This window comes from Mustelus asterias, unplaced genomic scaffold (genome assembly GCF_964213995.1).
Source record: "Mustelus asterias unplaced genomic scaffold, sMusAst1.hap1.1 HAP1_SCAFFOLD_259, whole genome shotgun sequence".
Lineage (NCBI taxonomy): Eukaryota > Metazoa > Chordata > Chondrichthyes > Carcharhiniformes > Triakidae > Mustelus > Mustelus asterias.
In genome coordinates, this window is record NW_027590225.1 from 150689 (window position 1) to 163951 (window position 13263).

Sequence of the window (13263 nt, forward strand, 5' to 3'; positions counted from 1 at the left end):
GTGGGTCCCCAACTACGCAGACAAAGCCCGTCCGCTTATTAAGTCCACGACTTTTCCCCTCACGCCAGAGGCCCAATTGGCCTTCAAGAAATTGAAAGACGACATCGCGAAAGCCACGATGCACGCGGTAGACGAATCCATCCCCTTTCAGGTGGAAAGCGATGCATCTGATTTCGCCCTGGCCGCCACACTTAACCAGGCGGGCAGGCCCGTCGCAATTTTTTCCCGCACCCTCCAAGGCCCCGAAATTCGGCATTCAGCGGTGGAAAAGGAGGCCCAGGCCATTGTGGAGGCCGTCAGACACTGGCGCCATTACCTGGCGGGAAAACGGTTCACCCTGATCACGGACCAACGGTCCGTGGTGTTCATGTTTAACAACACGCAGAGGGGCAAGATCAAGAATGACAAGATCTTGCGGTGGAGAATTGAACTCTCCACCTATAACTACGATATCATGTATCGTCCAGGGAAACTCAATGAGCCCTCGGATGCCCTCTTGCGCGGAACATGCGCTAGTATTCAGGAGGATCGTTTGAACGCCCTCCATAATGATCTGTGCCATCCTGGGGTCACTCGGCTCTACCACTTTGTAAAAGCCCGCAACCTGCCTTACTCGGTAACAAGGAGCTGTCGGATTTGCGCGGAATGCAAACCGCACTTTTACCGACCTGACCGGGCACATTTGGTCAAGGCCACTCGTCCCTTCGAGAGGCTGAGTGTTGATTTTAAGGGCCCCCTTCCCTCAACAGATCGGAACGTGTACTTTCTAAACATAATCGATGAGTACTCCCGGTTCCCGTTTGTTGTCCCCTGCTCGGATACATCCGCTGCCACGGTGATCAAGGCATTCCGTGACCTTTTTACCCTGTTCGGGTACCCCAGCTATATCCATAGCGACAGGGGCTCGTCGTTCATGAGCGATGACTTGAGGCAATTCCTGCTCTCATACGGGATTGCCTCTAGTAGGACCACGAGTTACAACCCCAGGGGTAATGGACAGGTGGAACGAGAGAATGCTACAGTCTGGAAGGCTGTCCTACTGGCGTTGAAATCCAAAGGTCTTCCAGTCTCCCGTTGGCAGGAGGTCCTCCCTGATGCGCTTCACTCTATTCGCTCCCTCCTGGGTACGGCAACCAATGCTACTCCCCACGAGAGGATGTTCTCATTCCCTCGGAAGTCTTCCTCGGGGATATCTTTACCAGCTTGGTTGACGTACCCAGGACCCGTCCTCCTGCGGCGACATGTAAGGGCCCGCAAGTCCGACCCGTTGGTCGAACAGGTCCACCTCCTCCACGCCAACCCTCAGTATGCCTATGTGGCATATCCTAACGGGCGAGAGGACACAGTCTCGATCCGAGACCTGGCGCCTGCAGGGGACGTAGCAACTCCTGTCGCTCCCATACCCCCAGTAACAAATCCATTATCTCTCATTTCTTCCCCGGACACGGCGCGGGCAGCATCGGGACCATTGCTTAACAATTTTACTCCAATGCACAGCTTGCCTGAGCCCTGAAGATGGTCGCCACCGCAGGGCGTGTCAGGATCCCCTGCACTACCGTCTCATCAGGGTCAACCGGCCTGTGAGTCCGTGGAAGAACAACTGGACGCCGTTTTGGGGAGAACGCCACCGCAAGTGCCTACTCCGGTGTCACTGCCGGTATTGAGGAGGTCACAACGACGGTGCGGTCCTCCAGACCGTCTGAACTTATAGACTGCTGACACTTTATTCAGTTTTTGTACCCTGCCGGCCTTTGTTCTCAAAGGAGGGGTGAATGTGGTGAACCATCGTTGGTTCCCACTGGATAGTACTGAGCCAGGGCTGGCCAGTACTACAAGGATGTACATATGTTACTGTTGGATTGTACTACTGTTGCTGTTGGGTTAGGGTGGGGTTGTTACACCTGTGTTTGTTACTGTTGTGGCACATGCCAGTCGGGCTCTGCCTCCTGGGAGAGGTATAAGAGTCCCTGCTCTGGCCGGGACCCCTTCAGTCTGGGATAGTGTACTTAAGTTCTGATAGCTTCATTAATAGTAAATAAAAGCCTTCATTTACTGAAGCCTCGAGCCTCGTGTCTAAATTGATGTGCATCAGGCATAAGGAGCGGCTGGATAGACCGACTTTTTTCCCAGGAGCATAAGACACTTAGGGGTGATCTTATAGATATCTATAAAATAATGAGGAGCATAGGTCAGCTAGATAGTCAACAACCTTTCCCAAAGGTAGGGGAGTCTAAAACTAGAGGGCATAGGTTTAAGGGGAGAGATACAAAAGGGCCCAGAGGGGTAACTTTTTTCACACAGAGGGTGGTTAATGTCTGGAACAAGCTGCCAGAGGCAGTAGTAGAGGGGGGGCACAATTTTGTCTTTTAAAAAATATTTAGAAAGTTACATGGAAAAACAAAGAACAAAGAACAAAGAACAAAGAACAGTACAGCACAGGAAACAGGCCCTTCGGCCCTCCAAGCCTGTGCCGCTCCTTGGTCCAACTAGACCAATCGTTTGTATCCCTCCATTCCCAGGCTGCTCATGTGACTATCCAGGTAAGTCTTAAACAATGTCAGCGTGCCTGCCTCCACCACCCTACTTGGCAGCGCATTCCAGGCCCCCACCACCCTCTGTGTAAAAAACGTCCCTCTGATGTCTGAGTTATACTTCGCCCCTCTCAGCTTGAGCCCGTGACCCCTCGTGATCGTCACCTCCGACCTGGGATGGGTATAGAGGGATATGGGCCAAATGCGGGCAATTGGGACTAGCTTAGTGGTGAAAAAAAAGGGCGGCATGGACAAGTTGGGCCAAAGTACCTGTTTCCATGCTGTAAACATCTATGACTTTATGACCACACATAGGAGATACGCATTTCACAAAAACTTCTGCTCCATTCCCTCTGATAACATGTCTTCCTTTTGCTCCGTACAGCCAAATTCATGTGCAATAAATATGAGTACGCACAGACCAAGGGAGGGATGGCAGAGATCCTTGCCCTCATTGAGTTTGAGGAGGCTACAGCAGAGCTTGCCGGTGAAGACAAAGTAATGTGGCAATGCAGAGTTTCGCCTCTCGCAACAACCGAGTACAGATCTCAGTTCCGTCACTTCACCCAATCCAATTCACAGTGAGTGCAGTGTACTTTGAGTGCACGATGGTGTCTGCTATCCTGGCTCTGAAATGCGCCACCATGGGAGGGTTGGTGAATACCATGGAGACCTTGGTCCGTCAGGTCCTGCCGGATTTGCGTTCAGTCCTGCATTCCATGGCCACATACTTTGTGGGCACCATCAGGATGAAGCTGCATGAGGATGAGGCATCTTGGCCTTCCTCCAATTATCTCATCTCCTGCGGAGCCAAACCATTTGGGGCTCTCTGGCACCCACGGGGAGCATGAGCATCAGCCAGACACACCAGGGGCTTCCAGTCAGGACACTCCAAGAGTGTGCACCTGCCCCGAGTCCCCTCTGCCTGTGCCCATGCCAACTTAGGAGAAGTGTTTATGATATTGTTTACTGAAACAAATCATAGAATCCCGATAGTGCAGAGGGAGGCCATTCAGTCCATCAAGTCTGCACTAACTCGCCGAAAGAGCATTTACCCAAGTCCTATCCCAACCCTATTCCTGTAACCTCGCACATTTACCATGGCGAATCCACCTAACCTACACATCTTTGGACACTAATGGGCAATTTAGCATGGTCAATCCACCTAACCTGCATTTCTTTGGACTGTTGGGAGGAAATGAGAGCACCTGGAGGAAACCCATGCAGACATGGGGAGAATATGCAAACTCTACATAGACCAAGAACCTGGGTCCCTGGCACTGAGGCAGCAGAGCTAACCACCCCATGTGACTTACAGATCTACATTTTATAAGCTTAGCTTCTGAGAATCACTTTAACCTCAACTGCTGTACGGTTTGGAAGCCCTACTTCACTGAAAAGTGTATTGGTCACCTCCTTTATGCGGTCATCTGTTACTGACTGAGAAATTCTGCAGGTTCCCAATTGATCCCTGGAAAGAACCAGTGGTAAAGAAATTGAGTGCTATAGTCACTTTCATGGCCACTGACAGGTAAGCCTCCAAACTCATGTGGCACCAAACTTTGGAGCATGTGTTGTATGTGGTGGATGAGATCTCTGGACAATCACAGCCTTGATCTGCACTACCTCTCACTTGTGTGGGTAGAAGACTTATCCACGATAGACCCTCAGTGTGGCAAGTCGTCTCCACTACCTGAGTCTCTTTCCCTCAGCCTACTTTTGGTATTCATGCTCAGGCCATGTACCTAGACAGTGCCTCCTGCTGGAACTGTGCACATCAATGCCTTACCCTCTTTTACCGACTGAAGCTAATGAGGATTCAAAGAAAAGCTTCATGGACCACTGGATCCATTATCATTTGTGCCTCCTTTCTGAAAAGGGATAGAAAAGACCAGAATGTTTAAAGGGTGTGGAAAAGAAAGTTGTGAATGAGAAACCTATGAGGAAAGTTGGGCAGCTAAGCTTTGGCAACCTAGATTACATTGTTCTCATGCTATCTTATCCCAGGGACTCTAGCACACACACACAGATGAACAGCATTCCATTCCACAGATGTGACATCTGGAACCTTGTGAAAGATGTGAACTTGTGAATTACATCATTGAACCAATGTGGCTCTGAACTCCACTCTTTGATTTAGTATAACTGTGAGCTTTTGGTTGCTCATGGAGAACGAATGGAATCCATTTGGCCACTGATGAATGGCATTAATTGTTAACCCATGACTCCCCTTCATTGATGGGATGGCAGAATTGATGCAACTGTGTCATCTTCACTATAGCCTTCACTCTCCAAGGCTGCCTTCCTGCCTTGCACAATGTAGCTTTTTAAACATTGATATCGGTCTATTGAGTTGTGACAATCCCATTAAAAGTGCAAAGTTAGAATTCTAACTTGCAGTTGGTTCCTGGGTAATGGGATCTCTGTCCTGTGTAATTGACCTGGATCCTGTCATCATAGAACATAGAACATTACAGCGCAGTACAGGCCCTTTGGCCCTCGATGTTGCGCCGACCAGTGAAACCAATCCAAAGCCCCTCTAATCTACACTATTCCAATATCATCCATATGTTTATCCAATAACCATTTGAATGCTCTTAATGTTGACGTGTCCACTACTGCTGCAGGCAGGGCATTCCACGGCCTTACTACTCTCTGAGTAAAGAACCTACATCTGACATCTGTCCTATATCTATCACCCCTCAATTTAAAGCTATGTCCCCTCGTGTTAGCCATCACCATCCGAGGAAAAAGGCTCTCACTATCCACCCTATCTAATCCTCTGATCATCTTGTATGCCTCTATTAAGTCACCTCTTAACCTTCTTCTCTCTAACGAAAACAACCTCAAGTCCCTCAGCCTTTCCTCATACGATCTTCCCACCATACCAGGCAACATCCTGGTAAATCTCCTCTGCTCCCTTTCCAGCGCTTCCACATCTTTCCTATAATGCGGCGACCAGAACTGTACGCAATACTCCAAGTGCAGCCGCAGCAGAGTTTTGTACAGTTGCAGCATGACCTCATGGCTCCGAAATGCAATCCCTCTACCAATAAAAGCTAACACACCGTACACCTTCTTAACAACCCTTTCAATCTGGGTGCTTCCTCCCTGCCTGACAGGTACATATTTATCGAGGACGCGTAGTAGCTGTTCCTTGAACAAGCTCTACATTACAATTGTGCCCATCCCCTGCAGTTTCCTTCCCCAACCTTATGCCACCTAAATCTCGCCTATTCGCATTATAATTTCCTTTCCCCCAGCTAAACTCTTGCCCTTCAGAATATACCTATCCCTTTCCATTGCTAAGGTAAACGTAATCGAATTGTGATCACTGTCACCAAAGTGCTCACCTACCTCCAAATCTAACACCTGGCCTGGTTCATTACCCAGTACCAAATCCAATGTGGCCTCGCCTCTTGTTGGTCTATCTACATACTGTGTCAGGAAGCCTTCCTGCACACATTGGACAAAAACTGGCCCCTCTAAAGTACTCGAACTATAGCTTTTCCAGTCAATATTTGTAAAGTTAAAGTCCCCCATAACAACTACCCTGTTACTTTCGCTCCTATCCAGAATCATCTTTGCAATCCTTTCCTCTACATCTCTGGAACTTTTCGGAGGTCTATAAAAAACTCCCAACAGGGTGACCTCTCCTTTCCTGTTTCTAACCTCAGCCCAAACTACCTCAGTAGAATCACAGAATCCCTACAGTGCAGAAGGAAGCCATTCAGCCCATCAAGCCTGCACCAACAACAATCCCACCCAGGCCCTATCCCTGTAATTCCACATATTTACCCTGATAATCCCCCTGAGACTAAGGGGCAATTTAGCATGGCACATCTTTGGACGGTTCTATGGGTCCAGCAGCATGGTGCTGTCCATGAAGACCAGCTCGGTATGGAGATGGAGGCAGGAACCAGTCTGTCATGGTAGAGTGGTGAACAGAGTATCAGGAGTAGCACAGCACTATAGCAGGTAAGCTTTTATGTTGCGCTCACCTCAGTGAGTGGGTGAGTGATGGAGCAGAGATTGAGGGCTGCCTTGTGCATGTCACCCATTTTTAATCAGATTTTGGACTAACATAATTTCCCCTAGCATAATGCAAGAATGAATAGCCTCACTGGATGCCAATGGCCAGGTATTTCATAAGCATTCATGAGATGATGGTGGCGTCCATGCCACCAGCTAGCGGGAAGATCGACCCACCATTGGGAGAATGTTTTAGCTCCTGCTAGATTATCCGCTCCTGTCCACCACCAAACCTGTTGCAGGTGGAAAGGGAGAATTCTGCTGTGTCTCCTGGTTCTAGTCTCCCTCATAAGTGGAAACATTCCCCTGGTATCTATCCTGTCAAATCCCCACAGCATCTTACATGTTTCAGTAAGATCACCTCTCATTCTTTTCAACTCCAATGGGTATAAGCCCAATCTTTCTCCATAAGGTGAGTCCCACATCCCAGGAATGTGTCAAGTGAACCTTCTCTGTACTTCTTCAATGCAATTTTATATTTTGTCAAATAAGGAAACAAAAACTTTGCACAGTATTCTCACAAGGCTCTGTACATCTGCAATAAAACTTCCCTACTTTTATATCCAATCCTCTTGCGATAGATACCAGCAAACCATTTGCCTCCCTAGTCACTTGTAGCCGCTATCGAAGCATGTTTGACCAGAGGCTGGTGACAGTGGGAGCTAAAAGTGATCAGTTTAAATGGGGTATGCTGTACCTGCTCGGACTGTGAAGCTGTCAGCATAGGACAAAAATATCAATGTTAAACGCTGGGTTTTGGGAGAAACTAAGGTATTTTAGTAAAGGCGCGAAGAATCAATTCGCACCATGTACTTGTGAAATTCAGATGTTTAAATCCTTCTTTGATTGCAGTTTCTTAGAAGAAAATGGCAGATGGAAAATTAATCCAAGTGTTTTGAGTGATCTGTAGAAATGGGCTAACCAGGTGGCCAATGAAAGTTAAGGGTTTATACTGGTGAAGCCGCTTCTAAATATTGACATGGAATTTATAACCACAAAAAGATGACAAAATATCACAGGAGGACAAACGTTGTGGAGAGGAAGTGTACGGTCAGAGTTTTTATCAATGCAGTTAATTTATTGTGTTTTTCCAAATGATTTAGTCAACTTCCATCAAACGCTATCATTTCTTCACCCCTTCTTCCAATTTCCCTCAAATCACTCCAAGTCATAGAATCAATCAAAGAAAGAGGCCATTCGGCCCATCGAGTCTGCACTGACCACAATCCCACCCAGGCCCTACCCATATCCACCCTCTAACTTACGCATCTCAGGACTCTAAGGGGCAATTTTTTTTTAGCATGGCCAATCAACCCAACCCACACATCTTTGGACTGTGGGAGGAAACCGGAGCACCCGGAGGAAACCCACGCAGACACGAGGAGAATGTGCAAACTCCACACGGGAATCGAACCCAGGTCCCTGGAGCTGTGAAGCAGCAGTGCTAACCACTGTGTTACCGTGCCCCCCATGATGATTGGGTGTTATTAACACCAATGATTGGTGTTATTAAAAACCTTCTTTTCATGTCCTTTCCACCCCAAACCTCTGACATGAAGCAGGAGTTCAGGGCTGAGTTAATCCGGGACGGGGAGTCTATTGTCGGTATGAACAGCGACAGTTTGCAGGAGTAGGAATCACACAGCTTCGACCCAAACTGCTGAACTCTATTCTGAAGCCCAAATCACTGGCACTCCCCCACAGCGCTTTACATTGACGGAGCAGTGTGGGACACACCCTTAGCAGGAAAGTGAAACTAGCACATTACAGTGAGATCGGGAAACTGCTCAACCGGAACTAGCATCTCTAACCCGGTGAGTGTGCAAATTAGTACATGTAGCTAATTAATGAGTGTGGAAATTACTATAATGGCAGTCGGTGCAAGAATGAGTGTAACTATAGTTAGCGAGTGAGAATTAGTACGAGTGTAGTTAATAACTGAGGATCAGAGTGTACAGTTGTGAGTGATAGGATAACTGTGCCTTTGTGTTACCCGCGTCTTTCATTCTGTGCCCGTTCCTGACGCTTTTTAATGCTGTTTAACACGGTTTCTAATTAAGATCGATACATTTGTCTGTGTTTGATTAACTTAACATTGAAGGAGTGCCAGTTCTGGTAGTTGGTGGGTGACTCATGAGGCGCAACATGTCGCAGCTCATCAGATCACTGCTCATCCTTTGCAAGAGAAGTCTTAACCTCGATAGAAGCAAAATACTGTGGATGCTGGAATCTGAAACAAAAACAGAAAATGCTGGAAAATCTCAGCAGGTCTGACAGCATCTGTGGGGAGAGAATAGAGCCAACGTTTCGAGTCTGGATGACCCTTCTTCAGAGCTAAGAACAAAGAAAATCAGAAAAGATTTATACTATGGGAGAGGGGGGGGGGGGGGGTGGCGTCGGCTGTAATAGGACAAAGGGAATGTAAGTGATAATGAAGAAAGCTGAGAGAAGTGCTAAAAGGGTCCATTAAGTGATGAGAATGTGTGAATAGCAGAACAAAGGTACATACTGTCAAGGGACTGCCTGAGGAATATACAGTTGCCCTGAAAGGGGAGGGGGGTGTTTGGGGGAAAGACGGAGAGTGAGAATGGAGAAATGTAAAACGGAAGTGAGAATGAAGGATGATAAAAATATGATAAAGAGAAGAAATGAAATAGAATGGAAATGGAATGCAGGTGATGGGATGAGCTCATGCTCTGAAGTTGTTGAACTCAATGTTCAGTCCGGAAGGCTGTAAAGTGCCCAATCGGAAGATGAGGTGCTGTTCCTCCAGTTTGTATTGGGGTTCACTAGAGCATTGCAAAAGGCCAAGGACGGCCATGTGAACAGGAGGAGCAGGGTGGTGTCTTGAAATGGCAAATGATAGGGAGGTCTGGGTCCTGCTTGCGAACAGACTGAAGGTGTTCAGCAAAGCAGTCACCTAGTCTGTGTTTGGTCTCTCTGATGTAGAGTAGACCGCAAGGAGAGCAGCAAATGCAATTGACCAGATTAAAGGAGGTGCAAATGAAGTGCTGCTTCACCTGGAAGGAGTGTTCAGAGCCTGGGATGGTGAGCAGGGAGGAGGTACACGGGCAGGTGTTGCATCTTCTATGATTGCATGGGAATGTGCCGTGGGCAAGGGGTGACGTGTTGGGTATGATGGAGGAGTGGACCAGGGTATCCTGAGGGAACAATCCCTGTGGAATGCTGACAGGGGGAGAGAGGGGAAGATGTGTTGAGTGGTGGCATTATGCTGGAGTTGGTGGAAATAGTGGAGGATGGTCTTTGAATGTGGAGGCTGGTGGGTGAAAACTGAGGACAAGGGGGACTCTCTCCTGGTTCTGGGAGGAAAGGGAGGGTGGGAAGAGAGCAGTGGCCTGGGGGATGGGGCTGACGCAGTTGAGAGCCCTGTCAACCACAATGGGTGGAAAATCACGATTGAAAAAGAAGGAAGACCTATCGGCAACGCTAGTTTGGAAAGTGGCATCATCAGAACAGGGGAGGTGATGGCCTAGCGGTGTCATCGCTGGACTTTTAATCCAGAAACTCAACTAACGTTCTGGGGACCCGGGTTGGAATCCCACCGTGGCAAATGGTGGAATTTGAATTCAATAAAAGATATCCGGAATTAACAATCTGATGACCATGAAACCATTGTTGATTGTCAGAAAAGCCCATCTGGTTCACTAATGTCCTTTAGGGAAGGAAATCTGCCGTCCTTACCTGGTCTGGCCTACATTTGACTCCCGACCCACAGAAATGTGGTTGACTCTCAACTGCCCTTGGGCATCTAGGGATGGGCAATAAATGCTGGCCTGCCAGCGACACCCATGTCCCACGAATGAATTTTTTTAAAAATGAGGTGGAGGCGAAGGCACTGAGAGAATGGGATGGAGTCCTTACAGGATGCGGGGTGCGAAGAGCTGTAATCAAGGTAGTTGTGGGAGTCGGTGGGCTTGTAATGGATACTAGTGGACAGTTTATCACCAGCAATGAAGACAGAGAGGTCAAGGAAGGGAAGAGAAATGTCAGAGATGAACCTCATGAAGGTGATAGAGGGGTGGAAATTGGAAGCAAAGTTGGTAAATTTGTCCAGGTCCAGACGAGAGCATGAAGCGGCACCGAAATAGTCGTCGAAGGAGTTGTGGGAGGGGGCCGGAGTAGGACTGGAACAGGGAATGCTCATATAACCCATAAAGAGACAGGCATAGTTAGGACCCGTGTGGGCGCTCATAGCCACACCTTTTCATTTGGGGGAAATGAGACAAGTTAAAGGTTACAGAGAATCTAGTCCTGGCTGCTCCACAAGTAGTTCTGTACAATCCCAAACTATTCCCAGTGTGGTGATCTCCAGTCCCAGTGAGTTGGGGAAAGTCTGGAGAGTGTTTTCAGACTGAAAAGCAGTGAGAAGGATCAAAGATTGAGAGGGGGACAAGGAAACAGGTTACATAACTTCATGACTGCTATCAAGAAATCCTTCTTCACACAGGATGAAACTTAGATATGTTTTTTGTGGAGTAGAAACTCTTAAACAATCGATAATGCTCTGGTGAAGTGTTTGGGTGTTTCTGGATGGGTGAATTATGATGGTTCAAATGGCCTTACTCATTTGTAGTATTTTGTGATTGTGTTCAACTGCAATGGGACTTTGAGAGGACAAACTCTGGATATAAATCTTTACTTGATGGTCCAGTGACCCTCCTCTGTTAGCTATATTTCCTTTTATGAGTGTTTGAACATCATGTGGAGATGCCGGCGTTGGACTGGGGAAAGCACAGTAAGAAGTCTCACAACACCAGGTTAAAGTCCAACAGGTTCATTTGGTAGCACAAGCCACTAGCTTTCGGAGCGCTGCCCCTTCATCAGGTGAGTGGGAATTCTGTTCACAAACAGGGCATATAAAGACACAAACTCAATTTACAAAACAACTATTTACGCTGACAACTGCCAATCTCCAGATGCAATTTTACAGCTCATCCGCTTCATCCTGGACCACAATGTCTTCACCTTCAACAACCAGTTCTTCATCCAGACACATGGAACAGCCACGGGGACCAAATTCACACCTCAATATGCCAACATCTTCATGCACAGTTTCAAACAAGACCTCTTCACCGCATAGGACCTTCATCTGATGCTATACACTAGATACACCATTTTCTTCCTTTGGACTCATGGTGAACAATCACTGAAACAACTATATGATGACATCAACAAGTTCCATCCCATGAGACTTCTTACTGTGTTTGAACATCAACATAGGTTGACAATATGTTTCAATAATTGTTTTTCAAGAGGCAGCACGGTGCCATAGTGGTTAGCACTGCTGCCTCACAGCGCCAGGAACCCAGGTTCAATTCCCGGCTTGGGTCACTGTCTGTGTGGAGTTTGTACGTTCTCCACGTGTCTGCTTGCATTTCCTCTACGTGCTCCGGTTTCCTCCCATAGTCCAAACATGTGCAGGTTAGGGAGATTGGCCATACTAAATTTCCCCTTTAGTATCCCAAGATGTGTAGGTAAGGGGGATTAGCAGCGTAAATGAATGGGGTTATGGGATGAGTCTGGGTAAGATTCTCTGTCAGAGAGTCAGTGCAGAGCAAATGGGCTGAATGGCCTCCTTCTGCACTATCGGGATACTATGATTCTATGAAATGATAATTCAAATTTAAATATTCATCTCTAAAATTCAACAAGCCCTACGAAGAAGGTGGTGAAGAAGGTATATGGTATGCTTGCCTTTATAGGACGGGGTATAGAGTATAAAAGCTGGAGTCTGATGTTGCAGCTGTATAGAATGTTGGTTAGGCCACATTTGGAGTACTGCATCCAGTTCTGGTCGCCGCACTACCAGAACGACATGGAGGCTTTAGAGAGAGTGCAGAGAAGGTTTACCAGGATGTTGCCTGGTACGGAGGGTCTTAGCTATGAGGGGAGATTGGGTAAACTGGGCTTGTTCTCCCTGGAAAGACGGAGAATGAGGGGAGACCTAATAGAGGTGTACAAAATTATGAAGGGTATCGATAGGGTGAACAGTGGGAAGCTTTTTCCCAGGTCGGAGGTGACGATCACGAGGGGTCACGGGCTCAAGGTGAGAGGGGCGAGGTATAACTCAGATATCAGAGGGACATTTTTTACACAGAGAGTGGTGGGGTCCTGGAATGCGCTGCCAAGTAGGGTGGTGGAGGCAGACACGCTGGTATCGTTTAAGACTTACCTGGATAGTCACATGAGCAGTCTGGGAATGGAGGGATACAAACGAATGGTCTAGTTGGACCAATGAGCAGCACAGGCTTGGAGGGCCGAAGGGCCTGTTTCTTGTGCTGTACTGTTCTTTGTTCAACATGTCATCGATGAAGACGAACATCTCACCAAGGCCATCCCCACACCCCCACTTCTTGCCTTCTTGCCTTCAAACAGCCACACAACCTCAAACAGACCATTGTCCGCAGCAAACTACCCAGCCTGCAGGAGAACAGTGACCACGACACCACACAACCCTGCCACAGCAACCTCTGCAAAACGGGCCGGATCATCGATACGGATGCTATCATCTCACGTGAGAACACCATCTACCAGGTTCACGGTACATACACTTGCAACTTGGCCAACGTTGTCTACCTGATACGCTGCAGGAAAGGATGTCCCGAGGCATGGTACAGTGGGGAAACCAGGCAGACGCTACGACAACGGATGAATGAACACCGCTCGACAATCGCCAGGC

The 13263-nt window shown here is 47.8% G+C and overlaps 1 protein-coding gene across 5 annotated transcripts in view; it reads left to right on the top strand.

Moving 5' to 3' along the window:
• The window catches only part of LOC144485980 (nuclear GTPase SLIP-GC-like), a 228496-nt gene that overhangs the window by 29091 nt on the left and 186142 nt on the right, over window positions 1-13263 (top strand). Inside the window, exon 1 of one of the 5 annotated variants that reach the window (XM_078204077.1) lies at window positions 2984-3112. The exons of 2 other annotated variants lie outside the window; for them this stretch is intronic. The gene's annotated coding sequence lies outside the window, so the exon portion shown is untranslated. Of the gene's footprint in view, window positions 1-2983; window positions 3113-8301; window positions 8378-13263 lie in introns of those variants that run through there. 2 more of the 5 variants (XM_078204075.1, XM_078204078.1) reach the window with 2 other exon arrangements.